Source organism: Triturus cristatus, chromosome 11 (genome assembly GCF_964204655.1).
Source record: "Triturus cristatus chromosome 11, aTriCri1.1, whole genome shotgun sequence".
In the NCBI taxonomy this organism is placed as follows: Eukaryota; Metazoa; Chordata; class Amphibia; order Caudata; family Salamandridae; genus Triturus; species Triturus cristatus.
In genome coordinates, this window is record NC_140594.1 from 1,139,296,272 (window position 1) to 1,139,318,949 (window position 22,678).

The window sequence follows — 22,678 nt, forward strand, 5'->3', positions numbered from 1 at the left end:
CAAAAGTCCCCAACGATTTTGTGCACACTTGTTCTCTCACCTGAATGCAGCGCCACCTTGTAGCCATCGGATGTAACTGCAGCTCACAAAATGTTATATCAGAGAGCAAGTTGAGAGGACTCCAAGAGGCAGATGTCCATGGAAAGAGCCTCTCATGACAGCAGGAAGGTTGGATATTTCAAGATGGCAACATTTCCTGTCCAACGTCCTCACGTCCCGAACGCTCCCAAACGCTCAAAAGCCTCGCCCTCACCGGGTAGATCTCTGGCTCCCAGTTAAAATCAAATCCTGAGCATGCTAGCGCTAGGATCAAAGAGAGAGGAGAGGGTTAGAGAGCTGCTATCTTGGTAAAGGCCTGAAACTGCTAGTTCCCAAGAGGGTCTGCACTTTCAGTTATGACTGACTGTGAGACGAGAAGATGAAGATTTTCTGCACCCAGCATACATTGCAGCATGCTTAGGCAAATGAGGAGCGAGACCCACCAATCCCTCGCCACTTCGCTGAAAGCTCCTCCTCTGCATAAAGAGAACACTTTTACAAGGGAGCAGAGTGGCGCAGCGGAAGCGTGCTGGGGCCATAACCCAGAGGTCGATGGATCGAAACCATCCTCTGCTATAATATTTCTTGTTTTTTCTTCTGAGAACCAATCTGTCATTTCCACGCTACCAGCAAGGAAAAGCGCAGGCTTGTGCTAGCTATGTGAGAAAAGACTTCTCAACTATCTGTCTCTGCTGAAATACAAGAGAGTGATCGCCAAAGGATCAACCCCATACTTTGAAAGTAAAGATACCCAATTATAAGCATAAATGACTGGTGGGACCGTCACACGTTTTTCTGGGCATGCTTTGAATGTCATTCTTGCCTTTTCGTTCTGCTCTTATCATTCTCCTGGGCATTTCATGGAAGGCACTCTCTTTCTCTTCGCTGCTTTGCTTCCAATGCTGCCTAAATATGTTCATTTCCACTATTTGTACTACTGCTTTCCATTTCTTCTCTTCTGCACAGATTTGGCCTTGGTTTCAATCCCCAGTTCCTTACCCTCTACAAGAAACTTTCTACTGCTTTTCATGTTGGTATCTAAACCAAATGCACCATTGAAACTGGTGCAAGATAGTCATTGAACTTGGGGTTGTAATCTTTAGAACCGAGAGCACCCACATCATAGGGCGTTGGTGGTATAGTGGTGAGCATAGCTGCTTCCCAAGCAGTTGACCCGGGTTCGATTCCCGGCCAATGCAGTGCAAATTTTTATATGTTCTCCAAGCAGGATTTGTTTTAATGCAACATGTCACAAAACGGAAATATCATGAACAGATTAATCAGACGTTAAATTAAAAAAAAAATGAAATACTTAGGTAGGCATCTCGATCGCCCCATCTGCTACATTCTTTGTCCTATTAGATGCTATTTTCCAAAAAGCAGAGTCACCACTCACATGTGCTGGTAATAAATATGTTGCGGGCGGTAGACAATGAAAGGGCTGAACCCCGACCAGACATTCTAACTCTAGCATCTCTATATTAAAAAGCATTTCTAGGCAATATCTAGCATGTGAATAAAAGTAGGCAAGATCCACCGATGAATCTGGCAAAAGTCCCCAACGATTTTGTGCACACTTGTTCTCTCACCTGAATGCAGCGCCACCTTGTAGCCATCGGATGTAACTGCAGCTCACAAAATGTTATATCAGAGAGCAAGTTGAGAGGACTCCAAGAGGCAGATGTCCATGGAAAGAGCCTCTCACGACAGCAGGAAGGTTGGATATTTCAAGATGGCAACATTTCCTGTCCAACGTCCTCACGTCCCGAACGCTCCCAAACGCTCAAAAGCCTCGCCCTCACCGGGTAGATCTCTGGCTCCCAGTTAAAATCAAATCCTGAGCATGCTAGCGCTAGGATCAAAGAGAGAGGAGAGGGTTAGAGAGCTGCTATCTTGGTAAAGGCCTGAAACTGCTAGTTCCCAAGAGGGTCTGCACTTTCAGTTATGACTGACTGTGAGACGAGAAGATGAAGATTTTCTGCACCCAGCATACATTGCAGCATGCTTAGGCAAATGAGGAGCGAGACCCACCAATCCCTCGCCACTTCGCTGAAAGCTCCTCCTCTGCATAAAGAGAACACTTTTACAAGGGAGCAGAGTGGCGCAGCGGAAGCGTGCTGGGCCCATAACCCAGAGGTCGATGGATCGAAACCATCCTCTGCTATAATATTTCTTGTTTTTTCTTCTGAGAACCAATCTGTCATTTCCACGCTACCAGCAAGGAAAAGCGCAGGCTTGTGCTAGCTATGTGAGAAAAGACTTCTCAACTATCTGTCTCTGCTGAAATACAAGAGAGTGATCGCCAAAGGATCAACCCCATACTTTGAAAGTAAAGATACCCAATTATAAGCATAAATGACTGGTGGGACCGTCACACGTTTTTCTGGGCATGCTTTGAATGTCATTCTTGCCTTTTCGTTCTGCTCTTATCATTCTCCTGGGCATTTCATGGAAGGCACTCTCTTTCTCTTCGCTGCTTTGCTTCCAATGCTGCCTAAATATGTTCATTTCCACTATTTGTACTACTGCTTTCCATTTCTTCTCTTCTGCACAGATTTGGCCTTGGTTTCAATCCCCAGTTCCTTACCCTCTACAAGAAACTTTCTACTGCTTTTCATGTTGGTATCTAAACCTAATGCACCATTGAAACTGGTGCAAGATAGTCATTGAACTCGGGGTTGTAATCTTTAGAACCGAGAGCAAACACATCATAGGGCGTTGGTGGTATAGTGGTGAGCATAGCTGCTTCCCAAGCAGTTGACCCGGGTTCGATTCCCGGCCAATGCAGTGCAAATTTTTATATGTTCTCCAAGCAGGATTTGTTTTAATGCAACATGTCACAAAACGGAAATATCATGCACAGATTAATCAGACGTTAAATTTAAAAAAAAATGAAATACTTAGGCAGGCATCTCGATCGCCCCATCTGCTACATTCATTGTCCTATTAGATGCTATTTTCCAAAAAGCAGAGTCACCACTCACATGTGCTGGTAATAAATATGTTGCGGGCGGTAGACAATGAAAGGGCTGAACCCCGACCAGACATTCTAACTCTAGCATCTCTATATTAAAAAGCATTTCTAGGCAATATCTAGCATGTGAATAAAAGTAGGCAAGATCCACCGATGAATCTGGCAAAAGTCCCCAACGATTTTGTGCACACTTGTTCTCTCACCTGAATGCAGCGCCACCTTGTAGCCATCGGATGTAACTGCAGCTCACAAAATGTTATATCAGAGAGCAAGTTGAGAGGACTCCAAGAGGTAGATGTCCATGGAAAGAGCCTCTCACGACAGCAGGAAGGTTGGATATTTCAAGATGGCAACATTTCCTGTCCAACGTCCTCACGTCCCGAACGCTCCCAAACGCTCAAAAGCCTCGCCCTCACCGGGTAGATCTCTGGCTCCCAGTTAAAATCAAATCCTGAGCATGCTAGCGCTAGGATCAAAGAGAGAGGAGAGGGTTAGAGAGCTGCTATCTTGGTAAAGGCCTGAAACTGCTAGTTCCCAAGAGGGTCTGCACTTTCAGTTATGACTGACTGTGAGACGAGAAGATGAAGATTTTCTGCACCCAGCATACATTGCAGCATGCTTAGGCAAATGAGGAGCGAGACCCACCAATCCCTCACCACTTCGCTGAAAGCTCCTCCTCTGCATAAAGAGGACACTTTTACAAGGGAGCAGAGTGGCGCAGCGGAAGCGTGCTGGGCCCATAACCCAGAGGTCGATGGATCGAAACCATCCTCTGCTATAATATTTCTTGTTTTTTCTTCTGAGAACCAATCTGTCATTTCCACGCTACCAGCAAGGAAAAGCGCAGGCTTGTGCTAGCTATGTGAGAAAAGACTTCTCAACTATCTGTCTCTGCTGAAATACAAGAGAGTGATCGCCAAAGGATCAACCCCATACTTTGAAAGTAAAGATACCCAATTATAAGCATAAATGACTGGTGGGACCGTCACACGTTTTTCTGGGCATGCTTTGAATGTCATTCTTGCCTTTTCGTTCTGCTCTTATCATTCTCCTGGGCATTTCATGGAAGGCACTCTCTTTCTCTTCGCTGCTTTGCTTCCAATGCTGCCTAAATATGTTCATTTCCACTATTTGTACTACTGCTTTCCATTTCTTCTCTTCTGCACAGATTTGGCCTTGGTTTCAATCCCCAGTTCCTTACCCTCTACAAGAAACTTTCTACTGCTTTTCATGTTGGTATCTAAACCAAATGCACCATTGAAACTGGTGCAAGATAGTCATTGAACTCGGGGTTGTAATCTTTAGAACCGAGAGCACCCACATCATAGGGCGTTGGTGGTATAGTGGTGAGCATAGCTGCTTCCCAAGCAGTTGACCCGGGTTCGATGCCCGGCCAATGCAGTGCAAATTTTTATATGTTCTCCAAGCAGGATTTGTTTTAATGCAACATGTCACAAAACGGAAATATCATGAACAGATTAATCAGACGTTAAATTAAAAAAAAAATGAAATACTTAGGCAGGCATCTCGATCGCCCCATCTGCTACATTAATTGTCCTATTAGATGCTATTTTCCAAAAAGCAGAGTCTCCACTCACATGTGCTGGTAATAAATATGTTGCGGGCGGTAGACAATGAAAGGGCTGAACCCCGACCAGACATTCTAACTCTAGCATCTCTATATTAAAAAGCATTTCTAGGCAATATCTAGCATGTGAATAAAAGTAGGCAAGATCCACCGATGAATCTGGCAAAAGTCCCCAACGATTTTGTGCACACTTGTTCTCTCACCTGAATGCAGCGCCACCTTGTAGCCATCGGATGTAACTGCAGCTCACAAAATGTTATATCAGAGAGCAAGTTGAGAGGACTCCAAGAGGCAGATGTCCATGGAAAGAGCCTCTCACGACAGCAGGAAGGTTGGATATTTCAAGATGGCAACATTTCCTGTCCAATGTCCTCACGTCCCGAACGCTCCCAAACGCTCAAAAGCCTCACACCGGGCAAGCCCTCACCGGGTAGATCTCTGGCTCCCAGTTAAAATCAAATCCTGAGCATGCTAGCGCTAGGATCAAAGAGAGAGGAGAGGGTTAGAGAGCTGCTATCTTGGTAAAGGCCTGAAACTGCTAGTTCCCAAGAGGGTCTGCACTTTCAGTTATGACTGACTGTGAGACGAGAAGATGAAGATTTTCTGCACCCAGCATACATTGCAGCATGCTTAGGCAAATGAGGAGCGAGACCCACCAATCCCTCGCCACTTCGCTGAAAGCTCCTCCTCTGCATAAAGAGAACACTTTTACAAGGGAGCAGAGTGGCGCAGCGGAAGCGTGCTGGGCCCAGAGGTCGATGGATCGAAACCATCCTCTGCTATAATATTTCTTGTTTTTTCTTCTGAGAACCAATCTGTCATTTCCACGCTACCAGCAAGGAAAAGCTCAGGCTTGTGCTAGCTATGTGAGAAAAGACTTCTCAACTATCTGTCTCTGCTGAAATACAAGAGAGTGATCGCCAAAGGATCAACCCCATACTTTGAAAGTAAAGATACCCAATTATAAGCATAAATGACTGGTGGGACCGTCACACGTTTTTCTGGGCATGCTTTGAATGTCATTCTTGCCTTTTCGTTCTGCTCTTATCATTCTCCTGGGCATTTCATGGAAGGCACTCTCTTTCTCTTCGCTGCTTTGCTTCCAATGCTGCCTAAATATGTTCATTTCCACTATTTGTACTACTGCTTTCCATTTCTTCTCTTCTGCACAGATTTGGCCTTGGTTTCAATCCCCAGTTCCTTACCCTCTACAAGAAACTTTCTACTGCTTTTCATGTTGGTATCTAAACCAAATGCACCATTGAAACTGGTGCAAGATAGTCATTGAACTCGGGGTTGTAATCTTTAGAACCGAGAGCAACCACATCATAGGGCGTTGGTGGTATAGTGGTGAGCATAGCTGCTTCCCAAGCAGTTGACCCGGCTTCGATTCCCGGCCAATGCAGTGCAAATTTTTATATGTTCTCCAAGCAGGATTTGTTTTAATGCAACATGTCACAAAACGGAAATATCATGAACAGATTAATCAGACGTTAAATTAAAAAAAAAATGAAATACTTAGGCAGGCATCTCGATCGCCCCATCTGCTACATTCATTGTCCTATTAGATGCTATTTTCCAAAAAGCAGAGTCACCACTCACATGTGCTGGTAATAAATATGTTGCGGGCGGTAGACAATGAAAGGGCTGAACCCCGACCAGACATTCTAACTGTAGCATCTCTATATTAAAAAGCATTTCTAGGCAATATCTAGCATGTGAATAAAAGTAGGCAAGATCCACCGATGAATCTGGCAAAAGTCCCCAACGATTTTGTGCACACTTGTTCTCTCACCTGAATGCAGCGCCACCTTGTAGCCATCGGATGTAACTGCAGCTCACAAAATGGTATATCAGAGAGCAAGTTGAGAGGACTCCAAGAGGCAGATGTCCATGGAAAGAGCCTCTCACGACAGCAGGAAGGTTGGATATTTCAAGATGGCAACATTTCCTGTCCAACGTCCTCAACGCTCCCAAACGCTCAAAAGCCTCACACCGGGCAAGCCCTCACCGGGTAGATCTCTAGCTCCCAGTTAAAATCAAATCCTGAGCATGCTAGCGCTAGGATCAAAGAGAGAGGAGAGGGTTAGAGAGCTGCTATCTTGGTAAAGGCCTGAAACTGCTAGTTCCCAAGAGGGTCTGCACTTTCAGTTATGACTGACTGTGAGACGAGAAGATGAAGATTTTCTGCACCCAGCATACATTGCAGCATGCTTAGGCAAATGAGGAGCGAGACCCACCAATCCCTCGCCACTTCGCTGAAAGCTCCTCCTCTGCATAAAGAGAACACTTTTACAAGGGAGCAGAGTGGCGCAGCGGAAGCGTGCTGGGCCCAGAGGTCGATGGATCGAAACCATCCTCTGCTATAATATTTCTTGTTTTTTCTTCTGAGAACCAATCTGTCATTTCCACGCTACCAGCAAGGAAAAGCTCAGGCTTGTGCTAGCTATGTGAGAAAAGACTTCTCAACTATCTGTCTCTGCTGAAATACAAGAGAGTGATCGCCAAAGGATCAACCCCATACTTTGAAAGTAAAGATACCCAATTATAAGCATAAATGACTGGTGGGACCGTCACACGTTTTTCTGGGCATGCTTTGAATGTCATTCTTGCCTTTTCGTTCTGCTCTTATCATTCTCCTGGGCATTTCATGGAAGGCACTCTCTTTCTCTTCGCTGCTTTGCTTCCAATGCTGCCTAAATATGTTCATTTCCACTATTTGTACTACTGCTTTCCATTTCTTCTCTTCTGCACAGATTTGGCCTTGGTTTCAATCCCCAGTTCCTTACCCTCTACAAGAAACTTTCTACTGCTTTTCATGTTGGTATCTAAACCAAATGCACCATTGAAACTGGTGCAAGATAGTCATTGAACTCGGGGTTGTAATCTTTAGAACCGAGAGCAACCACATCATAGGGCGTTGGTGGTATAGTGGTGAGCATAGCTGCTTCCCAAGCAGTTGACCCGGCTTCGATTCCCGGCCAATGCAGTGCAAATTTTTATATGTTCTCCAAGCAGGATTTGTTTCAATGCAACATGTCACAAAACGGAAATATCATGAACAGATTAATCAGACGTTAAATTAAAAAAAAAATGAAATACTTAGGCAGGCATCTCGATCGCCCCATCTGCTACATTCATTGTCCTATTAGATGCTATTTTCCAAAAAGCAGAGTCACCACTCACATGTGCTGGTAATAAATATGTTGCGGGCGGTAGACAATGAAAGGGCTGAACCCCGACCAGACATTCTAACTGTAGCATCTCTATATTAAAAAGCATTTCTAGGCAATATCTAGCATGTGAATAAAAGTAGGCAAGATCCACCGATGAATCTGGCAAAAGTCCCCAACGATTTTGTGCACACTTGTTCTCTCACCTGAATGCAGCGCCACCTTGTAGCCATCGGATGTAACTGCAGCTCACAAAATGTTATATCAGAGAGCAAGTTGAGAGGACTCCAAGAGGCAGATGTCCATGGAAAGAGCCTCTCACGACAGCAGGAAGGTTGGATATTTCAAGATGGCAACATTTCCTGTCCAACGTCCCGAACGCTCCCAAACGCTCAAAAGCCTCGCCCTCACCGGGTAGATCTCTGGCTCCCAGTTAAAATCAAATCCTGAGCATGCTAGCGCTAGGATCAAAGAGAGAGGAGAGGGTTAGAGAGCTGCTATCTTGGTAAAGGCCTGAAACTGCTAGTTCCCAAGAGGGTCTGCACTTTCAGTTATGACTGACTGTGAGACGAGAAGATGAAGATTTTCTACACCCAGCATACATTGCAGCATGCTTAGGCAAATGAGGAGCGAGACCCACCAATCCCTCGCCACTTCGTTGAAAGCTCCTCCTCTGCATAAAGAGAACACTTTTACAAGGGAGCAGAGTGGCGCAGCGGAAGCGTGCTGGGCCCATAACCCAGAGGTCGATGGATCGAAACCATCCTCTGCTATAATATTTCTTGTTTTTTCTTCTGAGAACCAATCTGTCATTTCCACGCTACCAGCAAGGAAAAGCGCAGGCTTGTGCTAGCTATGTGAGAAAAGACTTCTCAACTATCTGTCTCTGCTGAAATACAAGAGAGTGATCGCCAAAGGATCAACCCCATACTTTGAAAGTAAAGATACCCAATTATAAGCATAAATGACTGGTGGGACCGTCACACGTTTTTCTGGGCATGCTTTGAATGTCATTCTTGCCTTTTCGTTCTGCTCTTATCATTCTCCTGGGCATTTCATGGAAGACACTCTCTTTCTCTTCGCTGCTTTGCTTCCAATGCTGCCTAAATATGTTCATTTCCACTATTTGTACTACTGCTTTCCATTTCTTCTCTTCTGCACAGATTTGGCCTTGGTTTCAATCCCCAGTTCCTTACCCTCTACAAGAAACTTTCTACTGCTTTTCATGTTGGTATCTAAACCAAATGCACCATTGAAACTGGTGCAAGATAGTCATTGAACTCTGGGTTGTAATCTTTAGAACCGAGAGCAACCACATCATAGGGCGTTGGTGGTATAGTGGTGAGCATAGCTGCTTCCCAAGCAGTTGACCCGGGTTCGATTCACGGCCAATGCAGTGCAAATTTTTATATGTTCTCCAAGCAGGATTTGTTTTAATGCAACATGTCACAAAACGGAAATATCATGAACAGATTAATCAGACGTTAAATTAAAAAAAAAATGAAATACTTAGGTAGGCATCTCGATCGCCCCATCTGCTACATTCATTGTCCTATTAGATGCTATTTTCCAAAAAGCAGAGTCACCACTCACATGTGCGGGTAATAAATATGTTGCGGGCGGTAGACAATGAAAGGGCTGAACCCCGACCAGACATTCTAACTGTAGCATCTCTATATTAAAAAGCATTTCTAGGCAATATCTAGCATGTGAATAAAAGTAGGCAAGATCCACCGATGAATCTGGCAAAAGTCCCCAACGATTTTGTGCACACTTGTTCTCTCACCTGAATGCAGCGCCACCTTGTAGCCATCGGATGTAACTGCAGCTCACAAAATGGTATATCAGAGAGCAAGTTGAGAGGACTCCAAGAGGCAGATGTCCATGGAAAGAGCCTCTCACGACAGCAGGAAGGTTGGATATTTCAAGATGGCAACATTTCCTGTCCAACGTCCTCAACGCTCCCAAACGCTCAAAAGCCTCACACCGGGCAAGCCCTCACCGGGTAGATCTCTAGCTCCCAGTTAAAATCAAGTCCTGAGCATGCTAGCGCTAGGATGAAAGAGAGAGGAGAGGGTTAGAGAGCTGCTATCTTGGTAAAGGCCTGAAACTGCTAGTTCCCAAGAGGGTCTGCACTTTCAGTTATGACTGACTGTGAGACGAGAAGATGAAGATTTTCTGCACCCAGCATACATTGCAGCATGCTTAGGCAAATGAGGAGCGAGACCCACCAATCCCTCGCCACTTCGCTGAAAGCTCCTCCTCTGCATAAAGAGAACACTTTTACAAGGGAGCAGAGTGGCGCAGCGGAAGCGTGCTGGGCCCAGAGGTCGATGGATCGAAACCATCCTCTGCTATAATATTTCTTGTTTTTTCTTCTGAGAACCAATCTGTCATTTCCACGCTACCAGCAAGGAAAAGCTCAGGCTTGTGCTAGCTATGTGAGAAAAGACTTCTCAACTATCTGTCTCTGCTGAAATACAAGAGAGTGATCGCCAAAGGATCAACCCCATACTTTGAAAGTAAAGATACCCAATTATAAGCATAAATGACTGGTGGGACCGTCACACGTTTTTCTGGGCATGCTTTGAATGTCATTCTTGCCTTTTCGTTCTGCTCTTATCATTCTCCTGGGCATTTCATGGAAGACACTCTCTTTCTCTTCGCTGCTTTGCTTCCAATGCTGCCTAAATATGTTCATTTCCACTATTTGTACTACTGCTTTCCATTTCTTCTCTTCTGCACAGATTTGGCCTTGGTTTCAATCCCCAGTTCCTTACCCTCTACAAGAAACTTTCTACTGCTTTTCATGTTGGTATCTAAACCAAATGCACCATTGAAACTGGTGCAAGATAGTCATTGAACTCGGGGTTGTAATCTTTAGAACCGAGAGCAACCACATCATAGGGCGTTGGTGGTATAGTGGTGAGCATAGCTGCTTCCCAAGCAGTTGACCCGGGTTCGATTCACGGCCAATGCAGTGCAAATTTTTATATGTTCTCCAAGCAGGATTTGTTTTAATGCAACATGTCACAAAACGGAAATATCATGAACAGATTAATCAGACGTTAAATTAAAAAAAAAATGAAATACTTAGGTAGGCATCTCGATCGCCCCATCTGCTACATTCATTGTCCTATTAGATGCTATTTTCCAAAAAGCAGAGTCACCACTCACATGTGCGGGTAATAAATATGTTGCGGGCGGTAGACAATGAAAGGGCTGAACCCCGACCAGACATTCTAACTCTAGCATCTCTATATTAAAAAGCATTTCTAGGCAATATCTAGCATGTGAATTAAAGTAGGCAAGATCCACCGATGAATCTGGCAAAAGTCCCCAACGATTTTGTGCACACTTTTTCTCTCACCTGAATGCAGCGCCACCTTGTAGCCATCGGATGTAACTGCAGCTCACAAAATGTTATATCAGAGAGCAAGTTGAGAGGACTCCAAGAGGCAGATGTCCATGGAAAGAGCCTCTCACGACAGCAGGAAGGTTGGATATTTCAAGATGGCAACATTTCCTGTCCAACGTCCTCACGTCCCGAACGCTCCCAAACGCTCAAAAGCCTCACACCGGGCAAGCCCTCAGCGGGTAGATCTCTGGCTCCCAGTTAAAATCAAATCCTGAGCATGCTAGCGCTAGGATCAAAGAGAGAGGAGAGGGTTAGAGAGCTGCTATCTTGGTAAAGGCCTGAAACTGCTAGTTCCCAAGAGGGTCTGCACTTTCAGTTATGACTGACTGTGAGACGAGAAGATGAAGATTTTCTGCACCCAGCATACATTGCAGCATGCTTAGGCAAATGAGGAGCGAGACCCACCAATCCCTCGCCACTTCGCTGAAAGCTCCTCCTCTGCATAAAGAGAACACTTTTACAAGGGAGCAGAGTGGCGCAGCGGAAGCGTGCTGGGCCCATAACCCAGAGGTCGATGGATCGAAACCATCCTCTGCTATAATATTTCTTGTTTTTTCTTCTGAGAACCAATCTGTCATTTCCACGCTACCAGCAAGGAAAAGCGCAGGCTTGTGCTAGCTATGTGAGAAAAGACTTCTCAACTATCTGTCTCTGCTGAAATACAAGAGAGTGATCGCCAAAGGATCAACCCCATACTTTGAAAGTAAAGATACCCAATTATAAGCATAAATGACTGGTGGGACCGTCACACGTTTTTCTGGGCATGCATTGAATGTCATTCTTGCCTTTTCGTTCTGCTCTTATCATTCTCCTGGGCATTTCATGGAAGGCACTCTCTTTCTCTTCGCTGCTTTGCTTCCAATGCTGCCTAAATATGTTCATTTCCACTATTTGTACTACTGCTTTCCATTTCTTCTCTTCTGCACAGATTTGGCCTTGGTTTCAATCCCCAGTTCCTTACCCTCTACAAGAAACTTTCTACTGCTTTTCATGTTGGTATCTAAACCAAATGCACCATTGAAACTGGTGCAAGATAGTCATTGAACTCGGGATTGTAATCTTTAGAACCGAGAGCAACCACATCATAGGGCGTTGGTGGTATAGTGGTGAGCATAGCTGCTTCCCAAGCAGTTGACCCGGGTTCGATTCCCGGCCAATGCAGTGCAAATTTTTATATGTTCTCCAAGCAGGATTTGTTTTAATGCAACATGTCACAAAACGGAAATATCATGAACAGATTAATCAGACGTTAAATTAAAAAAAAATTAAATACTTAGGCAGGCATCTCGATCGCCCCATCTGCTACATTCATTGTCCTATTAGATGCTATTTTCCAAAAAGCAGAGTCACCACTCACATGTGCTGGTAATAAATATGTTGCGGGCGGTAGACAATGAAAGGGCTGAACCCCGACCAGACATTCTAACTCTAGCATCTCTATATTAAAAAGCATTTCTAGGCAATATCTAGCATGTGAATAAAAGTAGGCAAGATCCACCGATGAATCTGGCAAAAGTCCCCAACGATTTTGTGCACACTTGTTCTCTCACCTGAATGCAGCGCCACCTTGTAGCCATCGGATGTAACTGCAGCTCACAAAATGTTATATCAGAGAGCAAGTTGAGAGGACTCCAAGAGGCAGATGTCCATGGAAAGAGCCTCTCACGACAGCAGGAAGGTTGGATATTTCAAGATGGCAACATTTCCTGTCCAACGTCCTCACGTCCCGAACGCTCCCAAACGCTCAAAAGCCTCACACCGGGCAAGCCCTCACCGGGTAGATCTCTGGCTCCCAGTTAAAATCAAATCCTGAGCATGCTAGCGCTAGGATCAAAGAGAGAGGAGAGGGTTAGAGAGCTGCTATCTTGGTAAAGGCCTGAAACTGCTAGTTCCCAAGAGGGTCTGCACTTTCAGTTATGACTGACTGTGAGACGAGAAGATGAAGATTTTCTGCACCCAGCATACATTGCAGCATGCTTAGGCAAATGAGGAGCGAGACCCACCAATCCCTCGCCACTTCGCTGAAAGCTCCTCCTCTGCATAAAGAGAACACTTTTACAAGGGAGCAGAGTGGCGCAGCGGAAGCGTGCTGGGCCCATAACCCAGAGGTCGATGGATCGAAACCATCCTCTGCTATAATATTTCTTGTTTTTTCTTCTGAGAACCAATCTGTCATTTCCACGCTACCAGCAAGGAAAAGCGCAGGCTTGTGCTAGCTATGTGAGAAAAGACTTCTCAACTATCTGTCTCTGCTGAAATACAAGAGAGTGATTGCCAAAGGATCAACCCCATACTTTGAAAGTAAAGATACCCAATTATAAGCATAAATAACTGGTGGGACCGTCACACGTTTTTCTGGGCATGCTTTGAATGTCATTCTTGCCTTTTCGTTCTGCTCTTATCATTCTCCTGGGCATTTCATGGAAGGCACTCTCTTTCTCTTCGCTGCTTTGCTTCCAATGCTGCCTAAATATGTTCATTTCCACTATTTGTACTACTGCTTTCCATTTCTTCTCTTCTGCACAGATTTGGCCTTGGTTTCAATCCCCAGTTCCTTACCCTCTACAAGAAACTTTCTACTGCTTTTCATGTTGGTATCTAAACCAAATGCACCATTGAAACTGGTGCAAGATAGTCATTGAACTCGGGGTTGTAATCTTTAGAACCGAGAGCAACCACATCATAGGGCGTTGGTGGTATAGTGGTGAGCATAGCTGCTTCCCAAGCAGTTGACCCGGGTTTGATTCCCGGCCAATGCAGTGCAAATTTTTATATGTTCTCCAAGCAGGATTTGTTTTAATGCAACATGTCACAAAACGGAAATATCATGAACAGATTAATCAGACGTTAAATTTAAAAAAAAATGAAATACTTAGGCAGGCATCTCGATCGCCCCATCTGCTACATTCATTGTCCTATTAGATGCTATTTTCCAAAAAGCAGAGTCACCACTCACATGTGCTGGTAATAAATATGTTGCGGGCGGTAGACAATGAAAGGGCTGAACCCCGACCAGACATTCTAACTCTAGCATCTCTATATTAAAAAGCATTTCTAGGCAATATCTAGCATGTGAATAAAAGTAGGCAAGATCCACTGATGAATCTGGCAAAAGTCCCCAACGATTTTGTGCACACTTGTTCTCTCACCTGAATGCAGCGCCACCTTGTAGCCATCGGATGTAACTGCAGCTCACAAAATGTTATATCAGAGAGCAAGTTGAGAGGACTCCAAGAGGCAGATGTCCATGGAAAGAGCCTCTCACGACAGCAGGAAGGTTGGATATTTCAAGATGGCAACATTTCCTGTCCAACGTCCTCACGTCCCGAACGCTCCCAAACGCTCAAAAGCCTCGCCCTCACCGGGTAGATCTCTGGCTCCCAGTTAAAATCAAATCCTGAGCATGCTAGCGCTAGGATCAAAGAGAGAGGAGAGGGTTAGAGAGCTGCTATCTTGGTAAAGGCCTGAAACTGCTAGTTCCCAAGAGGGTCTGCACTTTCAGTTATGACTGACTGTGAGACGAGAAGATGAAGATTTTCTGCACCCAGCATACATTGCAGCATGCTTAGGCAAATGAGGAGCGAGACCCACCAATCCCTCGCCACTTCGCTGAAAGCTCCTCCTCTGCATAAAGAGAACACTTTTACAAGGGAGCAGAGTGGCGCAGCGGAAGCGTGCTGGGCCCATAACCCAGAGGTCGATGGATCGAAACCATCCTCTGCTATAATATTTCTTGTTTTTTCTTCTGAGAACCAATCTGTCATTTCCACGCTACCAGCAAGGAAAAGCGCAGGCTTGTGCTAGCTATGTGAGAAAAGACTTCTCAACTATCTGTCTCTGCTGAAATACAAGAGAGTGATCGCCAAAGGATCAACCCCATACTTTGAAAGTAAAGATACCCAATTATAAGCATAAATGACTGGTGGGACCGTCACACGTTTTTCTGGGCATGCATTGAATGTCATTCTTGCCTTTTCGTTCTGCTCTTATCATTCTCCTGGGCATTTCATGGAAGGCACTCTCTTTCTCTTCGCTGCTTTGCTTCCAATGCTGCCTAAATATGTTCATTTCCACTATTTGTACTACTGCTTTCCATTTCTTCTCTTCTGCACAGATTTGGCCTTGGTTTCAATCCCCAGTTCCTTACCCTCTACAAGAAACTTTCTACTGCTTTTCATGTTGGTATCTAAACCAAATGCACCATTGAAACTGGTGCAAGATAGTCATTGAACTCGGGATTGTAATCTTTAGAACCGAGAGCAACCACATCATAGGGCGTTGGTGGTATAGTGGTGAGCATAGCTGCTTCCCAAGCAGTTGACCCGGGTTCGATTCCCGGCCAATGCAGTGCAAATTTTTATATGTTCTCCAAGCAGGATTTGTTTTAATGCAACATGTCACAAAACGGAAATATCATGAACAGATTAATCAGACGTTAAATTAAAAAAAAATTAAATACTTAGGCAGGCATCTCGATCGCCCCATCTGCTACATTCATTGTCCTATTAGATGCTATTTTCCAAAAAGCAGAGTCACCACTCACATGTGCTGGTAATAAATATGTTGCGGGCGGTAGACAATGAAAGGGCTGAACCCCGACCAGACATTCTAACTCTAGCATCTCTATATTAAAAAGCATTTCTAGGCAATATCTAGCATGTGAATAAAAGTAGGCAAGATCCACCGATGAATCTGGCAAAAGTCCCCAACGATTTTGTGCACACTTGTTCTCTCACCTGAATGCAGCGCCACCTTGTAGCCATCGGATGTAACTGCAGCTCACAAAATGTTATATCAGAGAGGAAGTTGAGAGGACTCCAAGAGGCAGATGTCCATGGAAAGAGCCTCTCACGACAGCAGGAAGGTTGGATATTTCAAGATGGCAACATTTCCTGTCCAACGTCCTCACGTCCCGAACGCTCCCAAACGCTCAAAAGCCTCACACCGGGCAAGCCCTCACCGGGTAGATCTCTGGCTCCCAGTTAAAATCAAATCCTGAGCATGCTAGCGCTAGGATCAAAGAGAGAGGAGAGGGTTAGAGAGCTGCTATCTTGGTAAAGGCCTGAAACTGCTAGTTCCCAAGAGGGTCTGCACTTTCAGTTATGACTGACTGTGAGACGAGAAGATGAAGATTTTCTGCACCCAGCATACATTGCAGCATGCTTAGGCAAATGAGGAGCGAGACCCACCAATCCCTCGCCACTTCGCTGAAAGCTCCTCCTCTGCATAAAGAGAACACTTTTACAAGGGAGCAGAGTGGCGCAGCGGAAGCGTGCTGGGCCCATAACCCAGAGGTCGATGGATCGAAACCATCCTCTGCTATAATATTTCTTGTTTTTTCTTCTGAGAACCAATCTGTCATTTCCACGCTACCAGCAAGGAAAAGCGCAGGCTTGTGCTAGCTATGTGAGAAAAGACTTCTCAACTATCTGTCTCTGCTGAAATACAAGAGAGTGATTGCCAAAGGATCAACCCCATACTTTGAAAGTAAAGATACCCAATTATAAGCATAAATGACTGGTGGGACCGTCACACGTTTTTCTGGGCATGCTTTGAATGTCATTCTTGCCTTTTCGTTCTGCTCTTATCATTCTCCTGGGCATTTCATGGAAGGCACTCTCTTTCTCTTCGCTGCTTTGCTTCCAATGCTGCCTAAATATGTTCATTTCCACTATTTGTACTACTGCTTTCCATTTCTTCTCTTCTGCACAGATTTGGCCTTGGTTTCAATCCCCAGTTCCTTACCCTCTACAAGAAACTTTCTACTGCTTTTCATGTTGGTATCTAAACCAAATGCACCATTGAAACTGGTGCAAGATAGTCATTGAACTCGGGGTTGTAATCTTTAGAACCGAGAGCAACCACATCATAGGGCGTTGGTGGTATAGTGGTGAGCATAGCTGCTTCCCAAGCAGTTGACCCGGGTTTGATTCCCGGCCAATGCAGTGCAAATTTTTATATGTTCTCCAAGCAGGATTTGTTTTAATGCAACATGTCACAAAACGGAAATATCATGAACAGATTAATCAGACGTTAAATTTAAAAAAAAATGAAATACTTAGGCAGGCATCTCGATCGCCCCATCTGCTACATTCATTGTCCTATTAGATGCTATTTTCCAAAAAGCAGAGTCACCACTCACATGTGCTGGTAATAAATATGTTGCGGGCGGTAGACAATGAAAGGGCTGAACCCCGACCAGACATTCTAACTCTAGCATCTCTATATTAAAAAGCATTTCTAGGCAATATCTAGCATGTGAATAAAAGTAGGCAAGATCCACTGATGAATCTGGCAAAAGTCCCCAACGATTTTGTGCACACTTGTTCTCTCACCTGAATGCAGCGCCACCTTGTAGCCATCGGATGTAACTGCAGCTCACAAAATGTTATATCAGAGAGCAAGTTGAGAGGACTCCAAGAGGCAGATGTCCATGGAAAGAGCCTCTCACGACAGCAGGAAGGTTGGATATTTCAAGATGGCAACATTTCCTGTCCAACGTCCTCACGTCCCGAACGCTCCCAAACGCTCAAAAGCCTCGCCCTCACCGGGTAGATCTCTGGCTCCCAGTTAAAATCAAATCCTGAGCATGCTAGCGCTAGGATCAAAGAGAGAGGAGAGGGTTAGAGAGCTGCTATCTTGGTAAAGGCCTGAAACTGCTAGTTCCCAAGAGGGTCTGCACTTTCAGTTATGACTGACTGTGAGACGAGAAGATGAAGATTTTCTGCACCCAGCATACATTGCAGCATGCTTAGGCAAATGAGGAGCGAGACCCACCAATCCCTCGCCACTTCGCTGAAAGCTCCTCCTCTGCATAAAGAGAACACTTTTACAAGGGAGCAGAGTGGCGCAGCGGAAGCGTGCTGGGGCCATAACCCAGAGGTCGATGGATCGAAACCATCCTCTGCTATAATATTTCTTGTTTTTTCTTCTGAGAACCAATCTGTCATTTCCACGCTACCAGCAAGGAAAAGCGCAGGCTTGTGCTAGCTATGTGAGAAAAGACTTCTCAACTATCTGTCTCTGCTGAAATACAAGAGAGTGATCGCCAAAGGATCAACCCCATACTTTGAAAGTAAAGATACCCAATTATAAGCATAAATGACTGGTGGGACCGTCACACGTTTTTCTGGGCATGCTTTGAATGTCATTCTTGCCTTTTCGTTCTGCTCTTATCATTCTCCTGGGCATTTCATGGAAGGCACTCTCTTTCTCTTCGCTGCTTTGCTTCCAATGCTGCCTAAATATGTTCATTTCCACTATTTGTACTACTGCTTTCCATTTCTTCTCTTCTGCACAGATTTGGCCTTGGTTTCAATCCCCAGTTCCTTACCCTCTACAAGAAACTTTCTACTGCTTTTCATGTTGGTATCTAAACCAAATGCACCATTGAAACTGGTGCAAGATAGTCATTGAACTTGGGGTTGTAATCTTTAGAACCGAGAGCACCCACATCATAGGGCGTTGGTGGTATAGTGGTGAGCATAGCTGCTTCCCAAGCAGTTGACCCGGGTTCGATTCCCAGCCAATGCAGTGCAAATTTTTATATGTTCTCCAAGCAGGATTTGTTTTAATGCAACATGTCACAAAACGGAAATATCATGAACAGATTAATCAGACGTTAAATTAAAAAAAAAATGAAATACTTAGGCAGGCATCTCGATCGCCCCATCTGCTACATTAATTGTCCTATTAGATGCTATTTTCCAAAAAGCAGAGTCACCACTCACATGTGCTGGTAATAAATATGTTGCGGGCGGTAGACAATGAAAGGGCTGAACCCCGACCAGACATTCTAACTCTAGCATCTCTATATTAAAAAGCATTTCTAGGCAATATCTAGCATGTGAATAAAAGTAGGCAAGATCCACCGATGAATCTGGCAAAAGTCCCCAACGATTTTGTGCACACTTGTTCTCTCACCTGAATGCAGCGCCACCTTGTAGCCATCGGATGTAACTGCAGCTCACAAAATGTTATATCAGAGAGCAAGTTGAGAGGACTCCAAGAGGCAGATGTCCATGGAACGAGCCTCTCACGACAGCAGGAAGGTTGGATATTTCAAGATGGCAACATTTCCTGTCCAATGTCCTCACGCCCCGAACGCTCCCAAACGCTCAAAAGCCTCACACCGGGCAAGCCCTCACCGGGTAGATCTCTGGCTCCCAGTTAAAATCAAATCCTGAGCATGCTAGCGCTAGGATCAAAGAGAGAGGAGAGGGTTAGAGAGCTGCTATCTTGGTAAAGGCCTGAAACTGCTAGTTCCCAAGAGGGTCTGCACTTTCAGTTATGACTGACTGTGAGACGAGAAGATGAAGATTTTCTGCACCCAGCATACATTGCAGCATGCTTAGGCAAATGAGGAGCGAGACCCACCAATCCCTCGCCACTTCGCTGAAAGCTCCTCCTCTGCATAAAGAGAACACTTTTACAAGGGAGCAGAGTGGCGCAGCGGAAGCGTGCTGGGCCCATAACCCAGAGGTCGATGGATCGAAACCATCCTCTGCTATAATATTTCTTGTTTTTTCTTCTGAGAACCAATCTGTCATTTCCACGCTACCAGCAAGGAAAAGCGCAGGCTTGTGCTAGCTATGTGAGAAAAGACTTCTCAACTATCTGTCTCTGCTGAAATACAAGAGAGTGATTGCCAAAGGATCAACCCCATACTTTGAAAGTAAAGATACCCAATTATAAGCATAAATGACTGGTGGGACCGTCACACGTTTTTCTGGGCATGCTTTGAATGTCATTCTTGCCTTTTCGTTCTGCTCTTATCATTCTCCTGGGCATTTCATGGAAGGCACTCTCTTTCTCTTCGCTGCTTTGCTTCCAATGCTGCCTAAATATGTTCATTTCCACTATTTGTACTACTGCTTTCCATTTCTTCTCTTCTGCACAGATTTGGCCTTGGTTTCAATCCCCAGTTCCTTACCCTCTACAAGAAACTTTCTACTGCTTTTCATGTTGGTATCTAAACCAAATGCACCATTGAAACTGGTGCAAGATAGTCATTGAACTCGGGGTTGTAATCTTTAGAACCGAGAGCAACCACATCATAGGGCGTTGGTGGTATAGTGGTGAGCATAGCTGCTTCCCAAGCAGTTGACCCGGGTTTGATTCCCGGCCAATGCAGTGCAAATTTTTATATGTTCTCCAAGCAGGATTTGTTTTAATGCAACATGTCACAAAACGGAAATATCATGAACAGATTAATCAGACGTTAAATTAAAAAAAAAATGAAATACTTAGGCAGGCATCTCGATCGCCCCATCTGCTACATTCATTGTCCTATTAGATGCTATTTTCCAAAAAGCAGAGTCACCACTCACATGTGCTGGTAATAAATATGTTGCGGGCGGTAGACAATGAAAGGGCTGAACCCCGACCAGACATTCTAACTCTAGCATCTCTATATTAAAAAGCATTTCTAGGCAATATCTAGCATGTGAATAAAAGTAGGCAAGATCCACTGATGAATCTGGCAAAAGTCCCCAACGATTTTGTGCACACTTGTTCTCTCACCTGAATGCAGCGCCACCTTGTAGCCATCGGATGTAACTGCAGCTCACAAAATGTTATATCAGAGAGCAAGTTGAGAGGACTCCAAGAGGCAGATGTCCATGGAAAGAGCCTCTCACGACAGCAGGAAGGTTGGATATTTCAAGATGGCAACATTTCCTGTCCAACGTCCTCACGTCCCGAACGCTCCCAAACGCTCAAAAGCCTCGCCCTCACCGGGTAGATCTCTGGCTCCCAGTTAAAATCAAATCCTGAGCATGCTAGCGCTAGGATCAAAGAGAGAGGAGAGGGTTAGAGAGCTGCTATCTTGGTAAAGGCCTGAAACTGCTAGTTCCCAAGAGGGTCTGCACTTTCAGTTATGACTGACTGTGAGACGAGAAGATGAAGATTTTCTGCACCCAGCATACATTGCAGCATGCTTAGGCAAATGAGGAGCGAGACCCACCAATCCCTCGCCACTTCGCTGAAAGCTCCTCCTCTGCATAAAGAGAACACTTTTACAAGGGAGCAGAGTGGCGCAGCGGAAGCGTGCTGGGGCCATAACCCAGAGGTCGATGGATCGAAACCATCCTCTGCTATAATATTTCTTGTTTTTTCTTCTGAGAACCAATCTGTCATTTCCACGCTACCAGCAAGGAAAAGCGCAGGCTTGTGCTAGCTATGTGAGAAAAGACTTCTCAACTATCTGTCTCTGCTGAAATACAAGAGAGTGATCGCCAAAGGATCAACCCCATACTTTGAAAGTAAAGATACCCAATTATAAGCATAAATGACTGGTGGGACCGTCACACGTTTTTCTGGGCATGCTTTGAATGTCATTCTTGCCTTTTCGTTCTGCTCTTATCATTCTCCTGGGCATTTCATGGAAGGCACTCTCTTTCTCTTCGCTGCTTTGCTTCCAATGCTGCCTAAATATGTTCATTTCCACTATTTGTACTACTGCTTTCCATTTCTTCTCTTCTGCACAGATTTGGCCTTGGTTTCAATCCCCAGTTCCTTACCCTCTACAAGAAACTTTCTACTGCTTTTCATGTTGGTATCTAAACCAAATGCACCATTGAAAGTGGTGCAAGATAGTCATTGAACTTGGGGTTGTAATCTTTAGAACCGAGAGCACCCACATCATAGGGCGTTGGTGGTATAGTGGTGAGCATAGCTGCTTCCCAAGCAGTTGACCCGGGTTCGATTCCCGGCCAATGCAGTGCAAATTTTTATATGTTCTCCAAGCAGGATTTGTTTTAATGCAACATGTCACAAAACGGAAATATCATGAACAGATTAATCAGACGTTAAATTAAAAAAAAAATGAAATACTTAGGCAGGCATCTCGATCGCCCCATCTGCTACATTAATTGTCCTATTAGATGCTATTTTCCAAAAAGCAGAGTCACCACTCACATGTGCTGGTAATAAATATGTTGCGGGCGGTAGACAATGAAAGGGCTGAACCCCGACCAGACATTCTAACTCTAGCATCTCTATATTAAAAAGCATTTCTAGGCAATATCTAGCATGTGAATAAAAGTAGGCAAGATCCACCGATGAATCTGGCAAAAGTCCCCAACGATTTTGTGCACACTTGTTCTCTCACCTGAATGCAGCGCCACCTTGTAGCCATCGGATGTAACTGCAGCTCACAAAATGTTATATCAGAGAGCAAGTTGAGAGGACTCCAAGAGGCAGATGTCCATGGAACGAGCCTCTCACGACAGCAGGAAGGTTGGATATTTCAAGATGGCAACATTTCCTGTCCAATGTCCTCACGTCCCGAACGCTCCCAAACGCTCAAAAGCCTCACACCGGGCAAGCCCTCACCGGGTAGATCTCTGGCTCCCAGTTAAAATCAAATCCTGAGCATGCTAGCGCTAGGATCAAAGAGAGAGGAGAGGGTTAAAGAGCTGCTATCTTGGTAAAGGCCTGAAACTGCTAGTTCCCAAGAGGGTCTGCACTTTCAGTTATGACTGACT

General features: G+C 44.8%; 8 non-coding genes across 8 annotated transcripts; all 8 read left to right on the forward strand.

Annotated features, from left to right (window-relative positions):
- The first annotated feature begins 1,166 nt into the window (after positions 1-1,166).
- On the forward strand, positions 1,167-1,238 carry TRNAG-CCC (transfer RNA glycine (anticodon CCC)). The gene has a single exon. It is a non-coding gene; the product is annotated as a tRNA-Gly (tRNA).
- Positions 1,239-2,754: 1,516 nt separating this feature from the next.
- TRNAG-CCC (transfer RNA glycine (anticodon CCC)) lies at positions 2,755-2,826 on the forward strand. The gene has a single exon. It is a non-coding gene; the product is annotated as a tRNA-Gly (tRNA).
- Positions 2,827-12,281: 9,455 nt separating this feature from the next.
- Positions 12,282-12,353, forward strand: TRNAG-CCC (transfer RNA glycine (anticodon CCC)). The gene has a single exon. It is a non-coding gene; the product is annotated as a tRNA-Gly (tRNA).
- Positions 12,354-13,879: 1,526 nt separating this feature from the next.
- TRNAG-CCC (transfer RNA glycine (anticodon CCC)) lies at positions 13,880-13,951 on the forward strand. Its single transcript has one exon. It is a non-coding gene; the product is annotated as a tRNA-Gly (tRNA).
- Positions 13,952-15,467: 1,516 nt separating this feature from the next.
- TRNAG-CCC (transfer RNA glycine (anticodon CCC)) lies at positions 15,468-15,539 on the forward strand. The gene has a single exon. It is a non-coding gene; the product is annotated as a tRNA-Gly (tRNA).
- A 1,526-nt stretch (positions 15,540-17,065) lies between these two features.
- Positions 17,066-17,137, forward strand: TRNAG-CCC (transfer RNA glycine (anticodon CCC)). The gene has a single exon. It is a non-coding gene; the product is annotated as a tRNA-Gly (tRNA).
- Positions 17,138-20,252: 3,115 nt separating this feature from the next.
- Positions 20,253-20,324, forward strand: TRNAG-CCC (transfer RNA glycine (anticodon CCC)). Its single transcript has one exon. It is a non-coding gene; the product is annotated as a tRNA-Gly (tRNA).
- Positions 20,325-21,840: 1,516 nt separating this feature from the next.
- On the forward strand, positions 21,841-21,912 carry TRNAG-CCC (transfer RNA glycine (anticodon CCC)). Its single transcript has one exon. It is a non-coding gene; the product is annotated as a tRNA-Gly (tRNA).
- Positions 21,913-22,678: the final 766 nt, after the last annotated feature.